The sequence below is a fragment of the Amblyraja radiata genome, chromosome 29 (assembly GCF_010909765.2).
Source record: "Amblyraja radiata isolate CabotCenter1 chromosome 29, sAmbRad1.1.pri, whole genome shotgun sequence".
Classification (NCBI taxonomy): domain Eukaryota; kingdom Metazoa; phylum Chordata; class Chondrichthyes; order Rajiformes; family Rajidae; genus Amblyraja; species Amblyraja radiata.
In genome coordinates, this window is record NC_045984.1 from 19,738,724 (window position 1) to 19,755,468 (window position 16,745).

Here is a 16,745-nt window from a genome sequence, read left to right on the forward strand (position 1 = left end):
ACCTCACATTCCCCCCACCGCTCACCCCCCTACCTGATTACATGGCACCCAGCACTTTGCGTCCACCAGTCCAGCCCATTGACACCTCCCTGCGGCGCAGAACATCCTCAGTGCCATTTCCCCACAGTCACCTCATCTCCCTGGACTCTTTTAGTGCGGTGAACAGGAACGTCCTTCCTCCCTCAGCTTAGAGGGTGGGCATGTAGAATTTTGGCATCAGCAAAGGTTCAAGAGGAGGTGGAAACAAGGAATTGCAGATGCTGGTTAATACAAAAGTGCAGGAGTAACTCAGCAGGTCAGGTCGGCATCTCTGGAGAACATGGAAAGGTGACATTTCAGATTGAGACCCTTCTTCAGACTGATTGTGGGGGGGGGGAGCGGGTAGAAGAAAGCTGGAAGAGGGGAGAGGCAGGACAAAGCATGGCCGGTAATAAATGGACACTGGCGAGGGGGGGTTTTGGCAGGAACAAAGGCCAGATCTAAAGGCAAAAGGAGTGAGACAGGATTGAAATGTGGCAAATTGTCAAACCATAATGGGGTGGGGGTGGGTGCAGGGGAGAGGGGAAATAGGTCAGAGACCGGGTGGGGGCACAGGGGTGGGGAGAGGAGCAGAAATGGGGGGTGTGGGGGAGAAAAGAGGGAGGATTGTGGGATGGGGGGGTTAGTTAAAGGTTGGATAATTCAATGGTCATTTCATTGGGTTGGAAGCTACCCGATAGGAATATGAGGTGCTGTTCCTCCAGTTTGAGTGAGGTCAAGGATGGGTGGATCTGGACTCCAAGGCTGGTATCTGACTTATACCATGAGTTCTTCCTGCTTTAGTGCCATCCTACAGTGCATCACATGTTACCTCTTAGCCCGAACCAGCCCATTGCTTCCTCCTTGCCATCTGCACCACCCCTCCCATGCCCACCCCGCCCACCCCGCCATGCCTCCTCTGACATGAACTCCATATTCAGGCCAACAATAACTCCATGTTGTGCAGGAAGGAACTGCAGATGTTGGTTTGAACCGAAGATAGACACAAAAAGCTGGAGTAACTCAGCGGGACATACATCATTTCTGGAGAAAGGGAATAGCTGACATTTCAGGTCGGGAAAGTCTGAAGAAGGGTCTCGACCCGAAACGTCACCTATTCCTTTCCTCCAGAGATGCTACCTGACCTGCTGTGTTACAGTAACTCCATCTTGTCCACTTGCCACATAGAATCATAGAGTCATACAGTGTGGAAACAGACCCTTCAGCCCAACTTGCTCATGCCGACCAACATGTCCCATCTACACTAGTCCTACCTGCTCATGCTTAGCCCATATCCCTCTAAACCTATCCTATCCATGTACCTGTCTAAATATCTCTTAAATATTATGCCAGTACCTGTCACAGTGATAATCCCCATGCCTAACAAAGTCCTTCGCTCTCCAGAGCTACAGTTGCCGAGAGTGGAAGCGTGGAAGTGTGCAGCTGTGAGTGTGTTGTTAGTTTGAAGTAATGGATTATGTTCATGTGTATCGCTCACCGCTCACTGCACGGAAATCCTGCTCTCCTCACTCAGCCTTTCCTGTTTGAATCTCTGTCCTTCCCGCCTCCTCAGTCTGGCTCGCATTCCCTGGCCCTGCTGTCAAGAGGTCACTATCTAAGCTGTTGGCTCGCTCTACTGTGTGAACATTGCATTTTGCCAAATACTCATCATTTTCCTGGCTCCCCCCACCCCCCCCCCCCCTTACTCACTGCCATTACTGAGATCATCGAAAACTGCTGCTTGTTCAGTGTCCCATTCTGCTGCTGTGCTACTGAACGTTCTCATTCCCAGCTAAACTCCCCTTGATTTTAACATTCTCATGGCTACAGCAGTCAAACTCTCTTACAAATTAGAACATACAGCACATACATAGACCCTGCAACCCACATTGTCCATGCTGAACATAAAACCAACCACGTGATCCCCATCCCTCCATTCCTTACCTATCCATGTGCCGAAAAGTCTCTTGAACACTCACTATCGTATCTGCCCCCACCACCACCCCTGGCTGCATGTTCCAGGCACCCATCACCCTCTGTACAAAGGTGTAGACTATTTTCTAAATGGGGAGAGAATTTGGATATCGGAGGTGTGAAGTACATGGAAATGCTAGTGCAGGATTCGCAGAAATTAATTTGCAAGTCGCAGCAGTAGTAAGGAAGGCAAATATAATGCCAGCATTTATTTCAAGAGGGCTAAAATACAAAAACAGGGATGTAATGCTGAGGCTTTATAAGGCACTGGTCAGTTCGCATTTGGAGTATTATGAGCAGTTGTGGGCCGCACATCTGAGGAAGGATGTGCTGGCATTGGACAGGGTCCAGAGGAGGGTTACAAGAATGATCCCAGGAATGATTGGATTTGCATATGATGAACGTTTGACGGCACTGGGCCTGTAACCGCTAGAAGGATGAGGGGGTACCTCATTAAAATTTACCAAACAGTGAAATGCCTGGATTGTGGATGTGGAGAGGATGGTTCCACTAGTGGGAGAGTTTAGGCCCAGAGGCCATAGGCTCAGAATTAAAGGACGTGCCTTCAGAAAGGAGACGAGGGGGAATTTCTTTTGTCAGAGGGTGGTGAATCTGTGGAATTCATTGCCACAGAAGGCTGTGGAGGCCGTCAATTGATATTTGTAAGGTAGAGATTCATAGGTTCTTGATTACTATGGGTGTCAAGGGATTGCGCTGGTTTGCAATAAAAGACACAAAGTATGAAGAATGGTCCCGACCCAAAATACCACCTATCCATGTTCTCTAGAGATGCTGCCTGTCCCATTGAGTTACTCCAGCACTGTGTCTTTTTTTTGTTGTAATAACTATGTCAGCCCTGTTTCAAAGCCTGGGAGGAAATGTTGATGGAAACAGCTACCTGAAGCTGCAGTAACAGGAGGCTGTGGATGCTCCATCTATGGGGCACAGCCTCCAATGGAGCTTGGATGGGGGAGGAATGCTCACGCTCTCTGATAGACTGTCTCTGATCTGAACCATTGGAACTGTTTCTCGCTTGCCACAGATGCAGCCTACCTGCAGAGCTTTTCCTGAATCTTCTGCTATTATTTTTTTCTTTCCACTTCTGACCCAAACCTGGAGCTTGGGACCAAGAATAGCTGGATAACTATACATAGTGTTATAGCCATAGATTCATACTGTATGGAAATAGGCTACTCGGCCCAATTCTTTCATGTTAACCAAGATGCCACATCTGTGTAAAATAGTTGCCTCTCAGATTCCTGTTAAATCTCACCTTCAACCTCTGTTGTTTACAGACAATAGACAATAGGTGTAGGAGTAGGCCATTCGACCCTTCGAGCCAGCACCGCCATTCAATGTGATCATGGCTGATCATCCCCAATCAGTACCCCGTTCCTGCCTTCTCCCCATATCCTCTGACTCCACTATTTTTAAGAGCCCTGTCTAGCTCTCTCTTGAAAGCATCCAGGGAACCTGCCTCCACCGCCCTCTGAAGCAGAGAATTACTTTTCGATCCCATGAATGCTTGGGTTAACATATGATGAGTGTTTAAAGATACTGGGCTTGTACCTGCTGGGGTTTAAAAGGATGAGAGGGTACCTCATTTAAACTTACCGAATAGTGAAAGGCCAGGATAGAGTGAATGTGGAGAGGATGTTTTCATGAGTGGGAGAGGCCATAGTCTCAGAATAAAAGGACATTCCTTTTGAGGAAAAATGTCTCAGGTGAATCTGTGGAATTCATTGCCACAAAAGGCTGTGGAGGCCAAGTCGATGGATATTTTGTAAGGTGGAGATTGGCAGATTCTTTTATTAGTAAAAGTGTGTCACGGGGTATGGGGAGAAGGCAGGAGAATGGGGTTGAAGGGGAAAGATAGATCAGCCATGATGGCATGGTGGAATAGACATGATGGGCCGAATGGCCTAATTCTGCTCCAATAACGGATGCATTTCCCAACCCTACATTAATAGATGTAAACCCAATGACGCTTCAGACGGGATTGACTGAGGGGCGCATTAGCCAATGAGGGGACCAGACCTCCCGGCGGCGAATCAAAGGAGGGGGAGTCGGTACCGGAAGCGCAGTGGCCAATGGCAGACCGAGGGCGGGGTTTAGGATGGTAATCAGGGGAGGTGGGCGGACCAATGGGCGGAGGCCGCGGGCTGCAACTTTCTTGTAACAAACATCAGCTGGAGACTCACGTGGGGGCGGCGGCGGCACCGGGATCGGCGGCTCTTGCTCACCTTCTTTAGCCTCACCGGGACACGGCTGGCCTGAAGCTTACTCAGGGACTGTATCCACCCTCAACCGTTCTGCTCAACGCCGAGGCTGGGAGAGTGGCCGACCGCTCCTGCTCAACGTCGGAGCCCAACGAGCCGCCGATCGATCGACCGACCGACCGACCCTCCCTGCTCCACGTCGCGGTGTTCGGAGTAGGAGCCGACGCTGCAGCCGGCTGGACCGACTGACAGCGACTGTCACGGCTCTGGGCCTCTCACCTCGGGACTCGCTGCCCTGTCACTCTGGGGCTGGCTTCGCACAGCTGCGCCGCCGTCATTTTGCAAACCCAGGAGGAAAATGAGGCGGTGCGTTTGAAAAAGCAGCAAAGTTTATTTTTCATCCGTCTCAAATGAACGTTTATCAGTCATCTATCTCCTAACTTGGATTTTGTTTTACTGCGTGGAAGTTTTAATCTGAAAACGCAGGCGTGGATTCGGGAGCGATCGATTTCACTGTCAGGTTGGTGGTGTTTATATAAACAAGAAAAGCTAAAGGAGCTGCGTGTGTCTGTAAACCATACATTTGATTACGTATATAAGCAGTGAGTTACACGTATGGGTCAATGTGATATGGTTGGAATTTGAGAGATTAAAAGCTCTGTTGAACGTACTGCTGTCGGCGGCCCAACGCGATTCAAGCCTGTTGTCGGATAGCAGCTGGTGTTTTTATTGCGGGCTGAGATGTCAAAGTGAGCACCGAGAGTGCCGCCGTGTTACAGAAGGAGCGATGGGTAACTCGTGTCGCGGTCAACACTCCCTCGCAGTTGCAAACCCGCTCTCTGAGGTTGTATGCTATCTTTCGCCGTCTTTGCATAGCCGTTAGAAACAACCCGGTGCGAACGTGCGCCGAGGCAGTCACCAAATGCAAGTTTTGTTCAGCAGCGTGTGATTGTTTTAATATATAAACACGAACCGATTTAAAAATATCTCCAGGTGACAGTTTCCAACCAGAATGAGTAGTTCGCGTTAGATGTTGAGAGCGATGATTTGTTTGTTCCACAGAAAGTTTGTACAAGCCGGCCACTCGGCCCATTGTGCATGTGCCGGCTCTGTGCTGAAACAAATATCTCCAAACAAATTGCTCAGTTGGCCCAGAATAGCACGCAGGTCGCCCGCCCGCCAGGCACCGCTCACCCATCCGTGTGCCCACAGTGGCATGTTGTGAACAACGGCTCATTTTGCCTCGACTCATCTTTGATTGTTTATCTAAGTAACATTTGCACATACTTTAACAGTCAAATTTCCGAAAGCGCTTTCCACGGTTGTCATTAGACAGAATTTGACACTAAACCACAGAAACGTACAGGGTGCGGGAGAGGGAAAGAGACGAGGAAACAGGGGTTCGGGAGGGAGGAGCCGAACGCGCAGACCAGGCGGCGAAAGGCCGAGAGAACGGAATCGGAGGAAAGGGCGAGACCATACGGGAATTTGAAAAGAGAGCCGAGAGTTAAAAAAAAAAAAAAGCAAGCCGGAGCGGGCGTGGATGATGGAACAAGGGCGGCGGCTATGTGGGCGAGGATGCCCATGTATTGTCCATCAGCCGGCCAGACGCTGTTGTGTCGCTGCTTCCTGGCGCTGTTTGACCTTCTGACTGGAGGGGTGGATATCGAGAGCAGGTCTGGGAAGCGGCCGTTTCAGCTAGACACGAAAATGCTGGAGTAATTCAGCACGGCAGGTAGCATCTCTGGAGAGAAGGAATGGGTGACGTTTCTGGTCGAGACCCATCTTCAGACAAGGTGAAGAAGGGTCTCGACTCGAAATGTCACCCATTCCTCCTATCCAGAGATGTAACTTATCCCGCTGAGTTACTCCAGTATTTTGTGTATTTCTACGGCTTAAACCACCACCTACCTCATTCCTACACGTTCTAGCTGGTGCTGAGTTCGGCTACAGTCAGAGCAGGGAAACGGAACCTTCGGCCCACTCTATCTCAGTTGTCTACCTGCACTAATCCCATTAGCGGCCCTCGACCCCCCAGGCGGCGCGCGTGACATCCCGGGAGCTAATTTCAAGATTTCCTGCACACTTCCCATTGCCAACCACCCATCGCTGAAAACAGTCTTCCTCTGATCCTCTTAATCTCTCCCCCCTCCCTCCGGTTTATCTGTGGTCCTCGTGGCGTGTAGAAACCAGGAACTGCAGATGCTGAATTATTTTTTTTAAAGACACAAAGTGCTGGAGTAACACAGTGGGCCTGGCAGCACCTCTGGAGAAAATATGCTGGAACAAAACTGATGCTGGTTTATACAAAAGATTCACAAAATGCTGGAGTAACTCAGCGGGTCCGGCAGAAAAGGAAAAGGTGTCGTTCGGATCGGGAGCCTTCTTCAGATGCTGCCTGACCCGCTGAGTTAGTTACTCCAGCAATTTGTGTCTATCGATCATCTCTGGATAGGTGACGCGACGCTTCGGGTCGGGACCTTGAGTTGAGGGGAGACATTTCCAAAATTATGAGAAACCTAAATGGGGTGGACAGTCAGCACCTTTTTTCCCACAAGGATGAAAATGTCAAAGACTAGAGGGCAGAGGTTTAGGTGGTGTTTAAAAGGCTTTTAGATAAGCGCATGGTTATGCATGGAATGGTAGGATTGGGATCACATGAAGACAGAGAAGCACAGACATTATGGGCCGAAGGGCCTGTTCCTGTGCTGTACCGTTCTGTTCTATGGTCTCCTCTGACAGTCCCGCAGCATTGAGGATACCTTTGGTACCTGGCCTTCATGGGACTGGGTCAGATTGACTTCAAACGCTGCGCATCTGTTGTTGCTTTGATGGTGTTGTAGAGATACCAGCTATTGTGGTACTTGAGGCCAAAAGGCCTCTTCTGTGCTGTACTTGTTCTATGTTCTAACTTGGAATCAGTTGGCCAGGTCGCCAACCCTGGCTACCGGGATGGAGACAACTGTCTGGATGGAGTAAATCTGCGGGGCAGGCAGCATCTCTGGAGAGAAGGCATGGGTGACATTTCGGGGTCGAGACTCTTCTTACATCACCCATTATTCCTTCTCTCCAAAGATGCTGCCCGTCCCAGGTGGATTGTGTCTATCTTCGGTTTAAAGCAGCATCTGTAATTCCTTCCTACACACACCCTGGCTCTGGTATCGGCCGTGATGTGTGAAGCAAGTGCTGGCGGGAGACACGTCCCGGGCCGGCCACGGTCGCATTCTCTGCATTCATTTAGCAACTGCTGCTGACCCCTGACCCAGGAGAAGGGTGGGATGAGACGAGACGAAAGGTTCAGTTGAATTTATTGTCACGTGTACAGTTTTGTTGCTTGCTGACCAGTCAGCAGAAAGACAGCACGTGATTATAATCGAGCCATCTACACTACAGATACATGACAAGGGAATAACTAAACTGGGAAAACTGGCGGGAATTTTGAAATTCGTGATATACGAATATCACTGCACCTTAATTGGTACACGTGACAATAAAATACCTTTGAAACCTTTGAATCATGAGAGGAATAGATCGGGTGCAGTCTCTTGCCCAGAGTAGGGGAATAGAGAACCAGGGGACAGAGGTTTAAGGGCAGGGAGGGGGGTGGGGGTTAATAGGAATGTTAATGCCCCTGTCCCACTTAGCAAACCTGAACGGAAACCTCTGGAGACTTTGCGCCCCACGCAAGGTACCCGGAGGTTTATGTCAGTCTCCCTACCTGCTTCCACTACCTGCAACCTCCGGCAACCACCTGCAAACTCCGGGAACCGCACGGAAACCTTGGGTGGGGCGCAAAGTCTCCAGAGGTTTCCGTTCAGGTTTGCTAAGTGGGAAGGATAACGTTTTTACACGAAGGGTGCTGGGAGTATGGAACGGCCGAGCTGCTGGAGGAGGTAGTTTAAGAAACATTTAGACAGGTACATGGATAGGACAAGTTTGGAGGGATATGTGCCAAATGCAGGCAAGTGGGACTAGAGTAGATGGGGCATGTTGGTCGGTGTGAGCAAATGGGCCTATAGGCCTCTTTCCACACTGCATCACTCTATGGATGGTGATGGAGGGAGCGGGCCGACCGGTCTCTGAATGGGGAATGTGTTGGTGCAGGTTCCCCGTCTCCGAGAGAAACATAGAAACATGGGTACAGGAGTAGGCCCTTCGAACCAGCACCGCCATTCAATATAAATATGTCTGATCATCCAAAATCTGTACCCCGTTCCGGCTTTTTCCCCATACCCCTTAATCCCAATAGACAATAGGTGCAGGAGTAGGCCATTCGGCCCTTCGAGGCAGCACCGCCATTCAATGTGATCATGGCTGATTATCCCCAATCAGTACCCCGTTCCTGCCTTCTCCCCATATCCCATGACTCCGCTATCTTTAAGAGACCTATCTAGCTCTCTCTTGAAAGTATCCAGAGAACCGGCCTCCGCCGCCCTCTGAGGCAGAGAATTCCACAGACTCACCACTCTCTGTGAGAAAAAGTGTTTCCTCGTCTCCGTTCTAAATGGCTTACCCCTTATTCTTAAACTGTGGCCCCTGGTTCTGGACTCCCCCAACATCAGGAACATGTTTCCTGCCTCTAGCGTGACCAAACCCTTAACAATCTTATATGGTTCAATAAGAATCCCTCCCATCCTTCTAAACTCCACAGTGTACAAGCCCAGCCGCTCCATTCTCTCAACATATGACAGTCCCACCATCCCGGGAATTAACCTTGTAAACCTACGTTGCACTCATAGCAAGAATGTCCTTTCTCAAATTAGGTGACCAAAACTGCACGCAATATTCCAGGTGTGGTTTCACTAGGGCTCTGTACAACTGCAGAACCCTTAGCCCTAAGAGCTAAATCTAACTCTCTCTTGAAAACAAACTGCTGCGTTCGCCTCCGGCCACACGGCCTTTGCCGCCGCATCTAAACGGAGCGAGTCGCCGACACGAGCCTGAAGCAGCGGCCGCCCACCCACGCCCCCGGCGCCGGGATGGAGGGGGCGGCCGTGAGGGCGTTTGAAGCCGGGCTGGGAATGCTGCTTTCCCTGGAGCCGGCGTGGATGGATGGGTGGGGGGAGGAGGAGGGAGGGGTGGGGAGTCTGACGGCGGGTCGAGTTCTGGGTTCCGGGTTCGGTGCTGTGCAGTTCCTCGGTGCCAATGACACTTGGCGTTTGGGGGCGATCCCTTCCTGAGCCGTGGACCAGTCAGACTGTAAGATGCACGAGGGAGATGGCGTTGTAGGTCCTGGGGCGTGGTGGGAGGGTGGGGAGAGGGAGGGGTGCAAGGGAGTGGGTGTGTGACTGATAGGGGGGGGGGGGGGGGAAGGCGGTGATGGGGAGGGGTTGGTCCTAGCCCGTGTGCTCGGCTGTAACCACCCTCTCTGGCTCCAGTCAGCAAGGTGCCCAGTCAGTTAGCGGGGACACTGGAAGAATCACTGTGTAGGAAAACTCTGTAGATGCTGGTTTAAATCGAAGGTAGACACAAAATGCTGGAGTATCTCAGCGGGACATGCAGCATCTATGGGGAGAAGGAACGGGTGGCCCCGAAACGTCACCCATTCCTTCTCTCCTGTCCCGCCGATTTACTCCAGCATTTTGAATCTACCCTGAAATAATCACTGCTGTTGCTCGGCAGCCTGTGAAGAACAGTTACTGGAAGATGTTGGCAACCAGTGAGTTGATAAGAGGTTTGTTTTGCCCGCGAGTTGCATGATCTGCAACGCGCTGCCTGGAATGGGTGGTGGGAATGGAAACAGATACAACCGGATCTTTCCGAAGGAAATCGGACAATTGCAGGAAGTGGGAACTGTGGGGGCGGGAGCGGCAATCACCTGCAATGGCCGATCAAAGAGACGCCCCCGGTATGTTGGGCCGAATGGCCCCTTCCTCTGGTGCAAGAATCCAGATCTACTGTTAATCCCAATATAAATACTGACAGGAGTTTACAACACAGACTCTGTACAAATAATATTCTGTAAACACTCCATGTCAGGCAGCATCTGTGAAGCGAGAAATACAGTTCACGTTTCAGGGCGGCACGGGAGCACAGCTGCTGTCTCACAGCATCAGAGACCCGGGTTCAATCCTGACCTTCGCTGTTATCTATGTGGAGTTTGCATGTTCTGTTTGTGACTGGGTTTCCTCCCACATCTTAAAGCCATGAAGGTTTGTAGGTTAATTGGCCTCTGTTAATTGCCTCAAATGTGTGTGGGATGGATGAGATAATGGGATAACATAGAACTGGATCATCTCACCACAACCAGAGAGCAGTGCTGAACTACCATCTCCCTCTTTGGTAACACTTGGACTATCCTTGGTTGGACTTTGCTGGCCTCACCTTGCACTAGACATTATTCCCTTATCATGTATCTGTACACTGTAAATGTCTTGATTGTAATGATGTATTGTCTTTCTGCTGACTGGATAGCATGCAACAAAAACTTATCACTGCACCTTGGTACATGTAACAATAAACTGAACTGAAATAAACTAACTGGAGTGAATGGTGATCGATGGTTGATGTGGACTAAGTGGGCCGAAGAATGCTTCCATGCTGTATCTCTGTACTAAACTCTAAAGGTCAATAACTTTTATCCGAGCTGTGAGCAATTTGAGACTGGATAGTTGGTAGTGTGTTGGAAAGTGCATTTAGAGATTTGGGAAACAAAGGCACCAACTTTCTCTAGTTTAATTTCACATGAGCAGGCCGGAAGTTCTATCAAGAATTTGCGACTGGAATTGGCATTAATGTAAAATGAATTAATGATTAAAGAGGGACTGGAGCTAGAAAATAATTCAATTACCTAGTGTGAAAATATGAAGGCTATTGAAGAAATGAGAAACAAAGTGTTCTCATTAAGGTGATAGGACGTAGGAAAGTACGTATGAATTTCAGCCAGAGAGTCCTGCTCACCATACTCCCAGGTGGGGACTAGATTGGTTAGATACAGATTAAAATCCTTTCTACACTGTCCTGTCAAAACTGCAGTCAGTCAGTCAGTTGGCATCTGCCTTTGGCTTAACTCTAACCTCCAGCACTGAACAACATCGGAGTTTACACCTGCACTCTAATTTAAAGATGACATTGTGTTGCAGTGTAACCATGGGAAAACAGATTGTGAGGATGTAAAACGATGGAAGCCTTGAGGGTAGCTGCTGGGTTGCAGAGTCTCCCTGAGCTCAAACTAAAATCTGGCCTCAGAGGTGACAAAACATTTGTACCATCTCCACTCTCAGATTACTGGATGTGGCTCCAGGCCAAGGAACACTCTTGTCCTTTGACCTTTCGCCTTCCAAGTTTGGAAGCCCCCCCCTCCCCCCCTGATGCCTGTGGGGTCTTAACTGGAACTTGATACAATTGGAGCGCAGAGTTTACCACATGTGGCCTTACCAATGTCTTGTGCAGGTGTAACACGGCATCCCTTCTCCTGGACTCAGTGGCCCGTCAGATGAAGGCAAGCATGCCACAAGTCTACCTGTGTTGGCGCTTTCAATCCTCCCTCCTGATGGTTGATGCTGCCAGTAAACTCAAAACGGAGGAGTATGTGAAATGGAACAGATCGCAGTATCTGTCGCAAGGGAGGGTGAACATGGGAGAGAGAGTTTGCTAAGTCTCGCGGGGCACATTTAAAGCATCCCACAGAGATGGGGAATGGTACAGTTGTGAAACGGACCCGTCAGCCCATCGAATCTGCAGAGCATGAGCAATGTAGCTCGGAGTCTGCTGTTCAAGAGTCGAATTCAGGCCGGTGTGGCTAATCCTTTCTGAAAGAATCATCAGTGGACCTGCTGGAGTCTTTCCAACAGTCTGAACACTTTCTAGTGTTCTATGCACATGTTGGTCACAATATATCTGGGAGGAACTTCCCGTTAGTCCCGTTTCCAGTTACTCTCTCTTAGTTTAGTTTAGAGATGTATCATGGAAATAGGTCCTTCAGGCCAAACCTGGGTCAGGATCAAACCTGGGTTTCTGGCTGCACTGAATAGTTGCCTGTAATGAATCTCTTGTTTAATTATATGGACACATGGAACTAAATGAGGTGCCTTTGTAGTGTGATCAGATGAATGGCATCTTTGGCCAGTTAGCTGGTCCACAATGGGCCACCATATGATCAGCACCGTAAGTGTCAGAGTCACCACCCTGGGGACCCTGACGTGGTGGCTAAAGGGACAGAGGCTTTGCCGTCTAATAACAGTTAAATCCCACTGAGGTTGCGACAGGTTGTTTCAGGTGGGCTGCATGGAAGACCTTTAGGGAACCCTGGTCCATTGACTTTCCTATCCATTGAGGCCATGGACCCTCTCTTTCCCGAGGGACGGGGGAATGGATGTGGAAAGCATTTGAGAGGACACTAGATAATGCACAAGGGGGGAAAGGGAGAGAAGACGAGGGCTATGGAGGGGTGAGAGAGTGAGATAGGTGCTCCAGCACATGGCATGGGGCCGAACGGCCTGTTCCTACCCTGTTCCTGTGGGGTGATGTGGACCTCGTCCCTTCCCTGTGGGATGAGGAGCAGCACCTCGGGGAAAGGCCTCCTTGACTCAGCGGAACTCGGGTGGGTCTTGGAGGCAGAACGTGTTCTAAATAAAACTCTCTGTGACTGACAGCGGAGGCAGCAAATTACAGGTTGTGGCAATGTGCAGCCTGACATCAGCACGCGAAAATTACAAGGTTTATATTTTTAAATGCAATTAAATGTGCTGTGTGTGTGTGCGTATAAATATACGTGCTTCTAAATCTCACTGCGGAGGCTCTGTAATAGCAGACAAATAGACAGATGATTGGAATTAGAATACATTCTGGCAATTCCCAGAGCGATGGTTGCTATTTTTACGCGCTGGGATAGTGGCAGGTTTGGGGACGATGTGGGGGTGGGGACACTGATCACTGGTTTTGTCTCCTGACGCTCTCTTTTGATTTCTTCCTCCCACGGCCCTGCTCACCCCATCCAGAGCCAGCTCCTCTGCACAATCAGCTTTAAGCCTAGCAGTGAACGTTGACCGGTCACTTGCCACCGCGTTCAAACTCTGAGTCGTAGTGGTGGCGCTGCAGTTGTTCTTGGAGGATTTAGTTTAGCTATTTTGTCACATGTACCGAGGTACAGTGGAAAGCTTTTTGTTGCGTGCTAACCAGTCAGTGGAAAGGCTATACATGATAACAATCGAGCCGTCCACAGTGTGGTGGAAGCCATTTAGGCTTGGTGTGCTGACCCAGACACGCCCGCTCACAACACACCCTGGATGAGAGGAACATTGATTTCTCTAATTTTAAGTAACCCTTGTATTCACTCTAGCCGTTCTGCTAGTTTCACTATTAGTGTCACCTCTTCCACAGAAAACAATGGACCATTATGGGCTCCACCTTTCCATGGTCATTGTTGCCGGCTATGATTTGTTGTGTTCCTTTTCGTACCTCTAGTTTCCCTCTTCCCTGACTCTCAGTCTGAAGAAGGGTCTCGACCAAAAATGTTACCCAATCCTTTTCTCCATAGATACTGCCTGACCCGCTGAGTTACTCCAATACTTTTATGTCTATCTGAGGGGAAGTTATATCTGGTTCACGAAATTTGGTATAAAGAACCGTTGTCGGTGTCGTGACAGGGCTGTTGTAAAAACCATTTGCATCACATTTCAATCACTAAGGGAATGTGATGGCCTGTCCCTGACTGGCCTTGATGTAACATCAGATAATGCCAGGTGCTTCACCCTTCGTAACCATGTGAATTGCTCCCACAAGACAGCTCACGATTGCCTCTAAAGCTGGTCCCATCAACATTGTCCACATCCTGGGGGTGAACAAAAGTCCTCGCCCATCTCTAGTGAACAGGCGCACTCACCCCTATGTAGAAGAGAGCAAGATCACCCCTACTTCACTCTATCTGTTCACTTTGTGCAGAACCTGTGGGTAAGACTTGAGGGCCCACCCTGAACAGTCTCTCAGTTACTTGAGACCCAGTGCTCCAGCAAAAGGTGAACCAACCACTGGCGACATTGCGTGTGATGTTTCTGTACTTTACGAAGGGGGCCAGTTAGGAGAGCGAAGCTTTCTCTGAGAGATGGGGAAGATGTTGGCGAGGAATCCCAGTGGGTGTGAGTGCCTACTGCATTGTGTTAGGACAGAGGTTACATATACTCCAGCATTTTGTTTCTACCTTCGATTTAAACCAGCATCTGCAGTTCTTTCCTACACATATCTACAGTCTGGTAGAAATTTCCTTCTCCCAAACGACTTCAACAAACCATTTGAAATGCTTTATGTTGTCATTTGTTACTGAATCATCTTTTTAATTTTCTAAATTAAATTAAGTTCATTTTGAGACTATGCTGGTGTGGGATGAACTTGCTTGGTGATGCTGCAGGTGTCTGTGTTACTGCTCCAGTAACATTAGCATCGGCACTCCCAGGACTGGTGCCCAACAAGACCCACAGTGGAGATCCCTCAACAGTGCCCATCCCGTACTGTAACAGAGTCCACTGGGTCAGTACAACATTAAACAGCTGAAGATAGGCACAATGTGCTGGAGTAACTCAGCATTAGTGGTGGGTCGGGCAACATCTCTGGAGAAAAGGGATGGGTCTAGAATCAGCCGTCCACATCTCTGGAGTCAACCGATCCCAAGTGGGCAGCACTCGCCCTCCTGAGCCATAACGTCGAGTGTCCAAGTCTTGCTCTAGGTGCTTGAGCACTGAGACAGGCTGATTCTGCGGCACAGTTCTGAGGGGCTGCAGCACTGACAGAGCCAAGGCACCGTCGATCCGGTAAGATGTTCACTAAGGCCCTTAACATCTGGTAAGATGTTCATCGAGGTTTGGCTTTGTGTTGTAATGCTGTGCGCTGGGTGAGTGCAGCCCGTAGTCCTATTCAAGGCGTTCTCACTGATTATTACTTAAATCATTGGCCATTTTCCCATTGGCTGCTGCGTCTCCCACAACTGTGACTGTAGCTGAAAGTATTTGAGGCAAAACAAACTGCCTGAGGGGTGGGTGAACTCAATGGGACAGGCAGCATCTGTCAGTCTGAAGAAGGGTCCCATCCTGAAATGTCACCTATCCTATTCCATCCACAGATGCTGCCCGAGCCACTGAGTAACTCCAGCACTTTTTGTTTTGCTCCAGATACCAGAAACGTAGTCTCTCGTGTCTCTGCTGAAAAGTACTGACTTGGTTATAAAACTCCATAGACACTGCATAAATCCTGGCTTTCAGCTTCCATGATAGAGTTGTGGTAAAGGCGATGTTACATTGAGTGCAACTTTCACCAGGACCACATTGAAATTATGCTCGGATCAATAAAAACTACTATTATTTAAAAACAAAAGTTGCTTAATTGCTGGATGTTTAAGGGTGTGTAATGGACAGAGGTTTGAGCTGGTAGAGTTGCTGCCTCACAGCGCTGGTGAACCCGGTTTGATCCTGACTACGAGTACTGTCGGTGTGGAGTTTGCATGTTCTCCCTGTAACCACATGGGTTTCTTATGGATACTAATTGCCCTTAGTGTGTGGGATGCAAAAATGGAATAACATAGAACTAGTGCGAATGGATGATCGATGGTCAGTGTGGCATCGGTGGGCCGAAGGGCCTGTTTCCATGATGTATCTCTAAGCTAAACTGAACATTTGCACATCAAAGTGGACACTTGTAACTTCAAGCAGCTGGCTGTAAACAGACGCACCAGAACCTGTCACGTGTTAATGGTGTGAATAGGCAACCTAGATGATATACTGTTTAAGAAGGAACTGCAGATGCTGGAAAATCAAAGGTAGACAAGAAGGCTGGAGAAACTCAGCGGGTGAGGCAGCATCTATGGAGCGAAGGAAATAGGCAACGTTTCGGGTCAAAACCCTTCTTCAGACTTGCTTGTAGAAAATGTTTCAGCTTGTTGAAAGATTTTCCTCGACCAAACTGAGGCCGCGAGTAGTAACCACTATGCAGGAACTCCTCTCGACCATGACGGAGACTTACCAGTGACCACCTACGACCACGTGTCGACCATGCTGCCAGCTTGTGGCAAGCGCAAACTCTCCTAAACTCGCAAATAAGGTCGCCATAGTGGGACAGGCCCTTGAGATAACATAAACAATTAAATAAATTAAAAACCACAGCATTAGAGCAAAATGCCTGAAGTCCTGAGTGCAACCTGTGGACATTAAATGGCTGTGAAGAAGGAACATGACGAGCCAGAGGGAACAGATATTTGGGTTTAAGAAGTGACATATACTTACTATCACAGTTCAGGAGACACAGTTACTACAAGGATAGATGGTGGTGAAGGAAGGCACATGGCATTGATTATAAGAGTTGGGATGTCATGTCACATATGTACAAAATGCTGGTTAGACTACAAATGGAGACTTGTGTACAGTTTTGGCCACTATACTATAGGAAGGGTGTCATTAAGCCGGAAACGACACAGAAAAGATTCAAAGGATGATGCCAGGACGAGAGGGTGTGTTAGACGGAGAGGTTGGATAGGCTGGGGCTGGTTTCCCAGGAATGTAGGAGATTGATAGGTGACCTTATAGATGTGTAAAATCATGAGGGGCCTGG

At 49.1% G+C, this 16,745-nt stretch overlaps 1 protein-coding gene and 1 long non-coding RNA gene across 2 annotated transcripts in view; one reads left to right on the top strand and one right to left on the bottom strand.

Moving 5' to 3' along the window:
• Nucleotides 1–2,587: 2,587 nt before the first annotated feature.
• Nucleotides 2,588–3,864, bottom strand: LOC116989245. Its single transcript, XR_004416194.1, has 2 exons — nt 3,822–3,864; nt 2,588–2,706 (listed from the first exon to the last, which is right to left on the bottom strand). It is a non-coding gene; the product is annotated as an uncharacterized LOC116989245 (long non-coding RNA).
• Nucleotides 3,865–4,127: 263 nt separating this feature from the next.
• LOC116989427 (myocyte-specific enhancer factor 2C-like) overlaps nt 4,128–16,745 on the top strand; it is a 76,549-nt gene continuing 63,931 nt past the window's right edge. The window contains exon 1 of the mRNA XM_033046795.1: nt 4,128–4,731. The gene's annotated coding sequence lies outside the window, so the exon portion shown is untranslated. The remainder of the gene's footprint in view (nt 4,732–16,745) is intronic.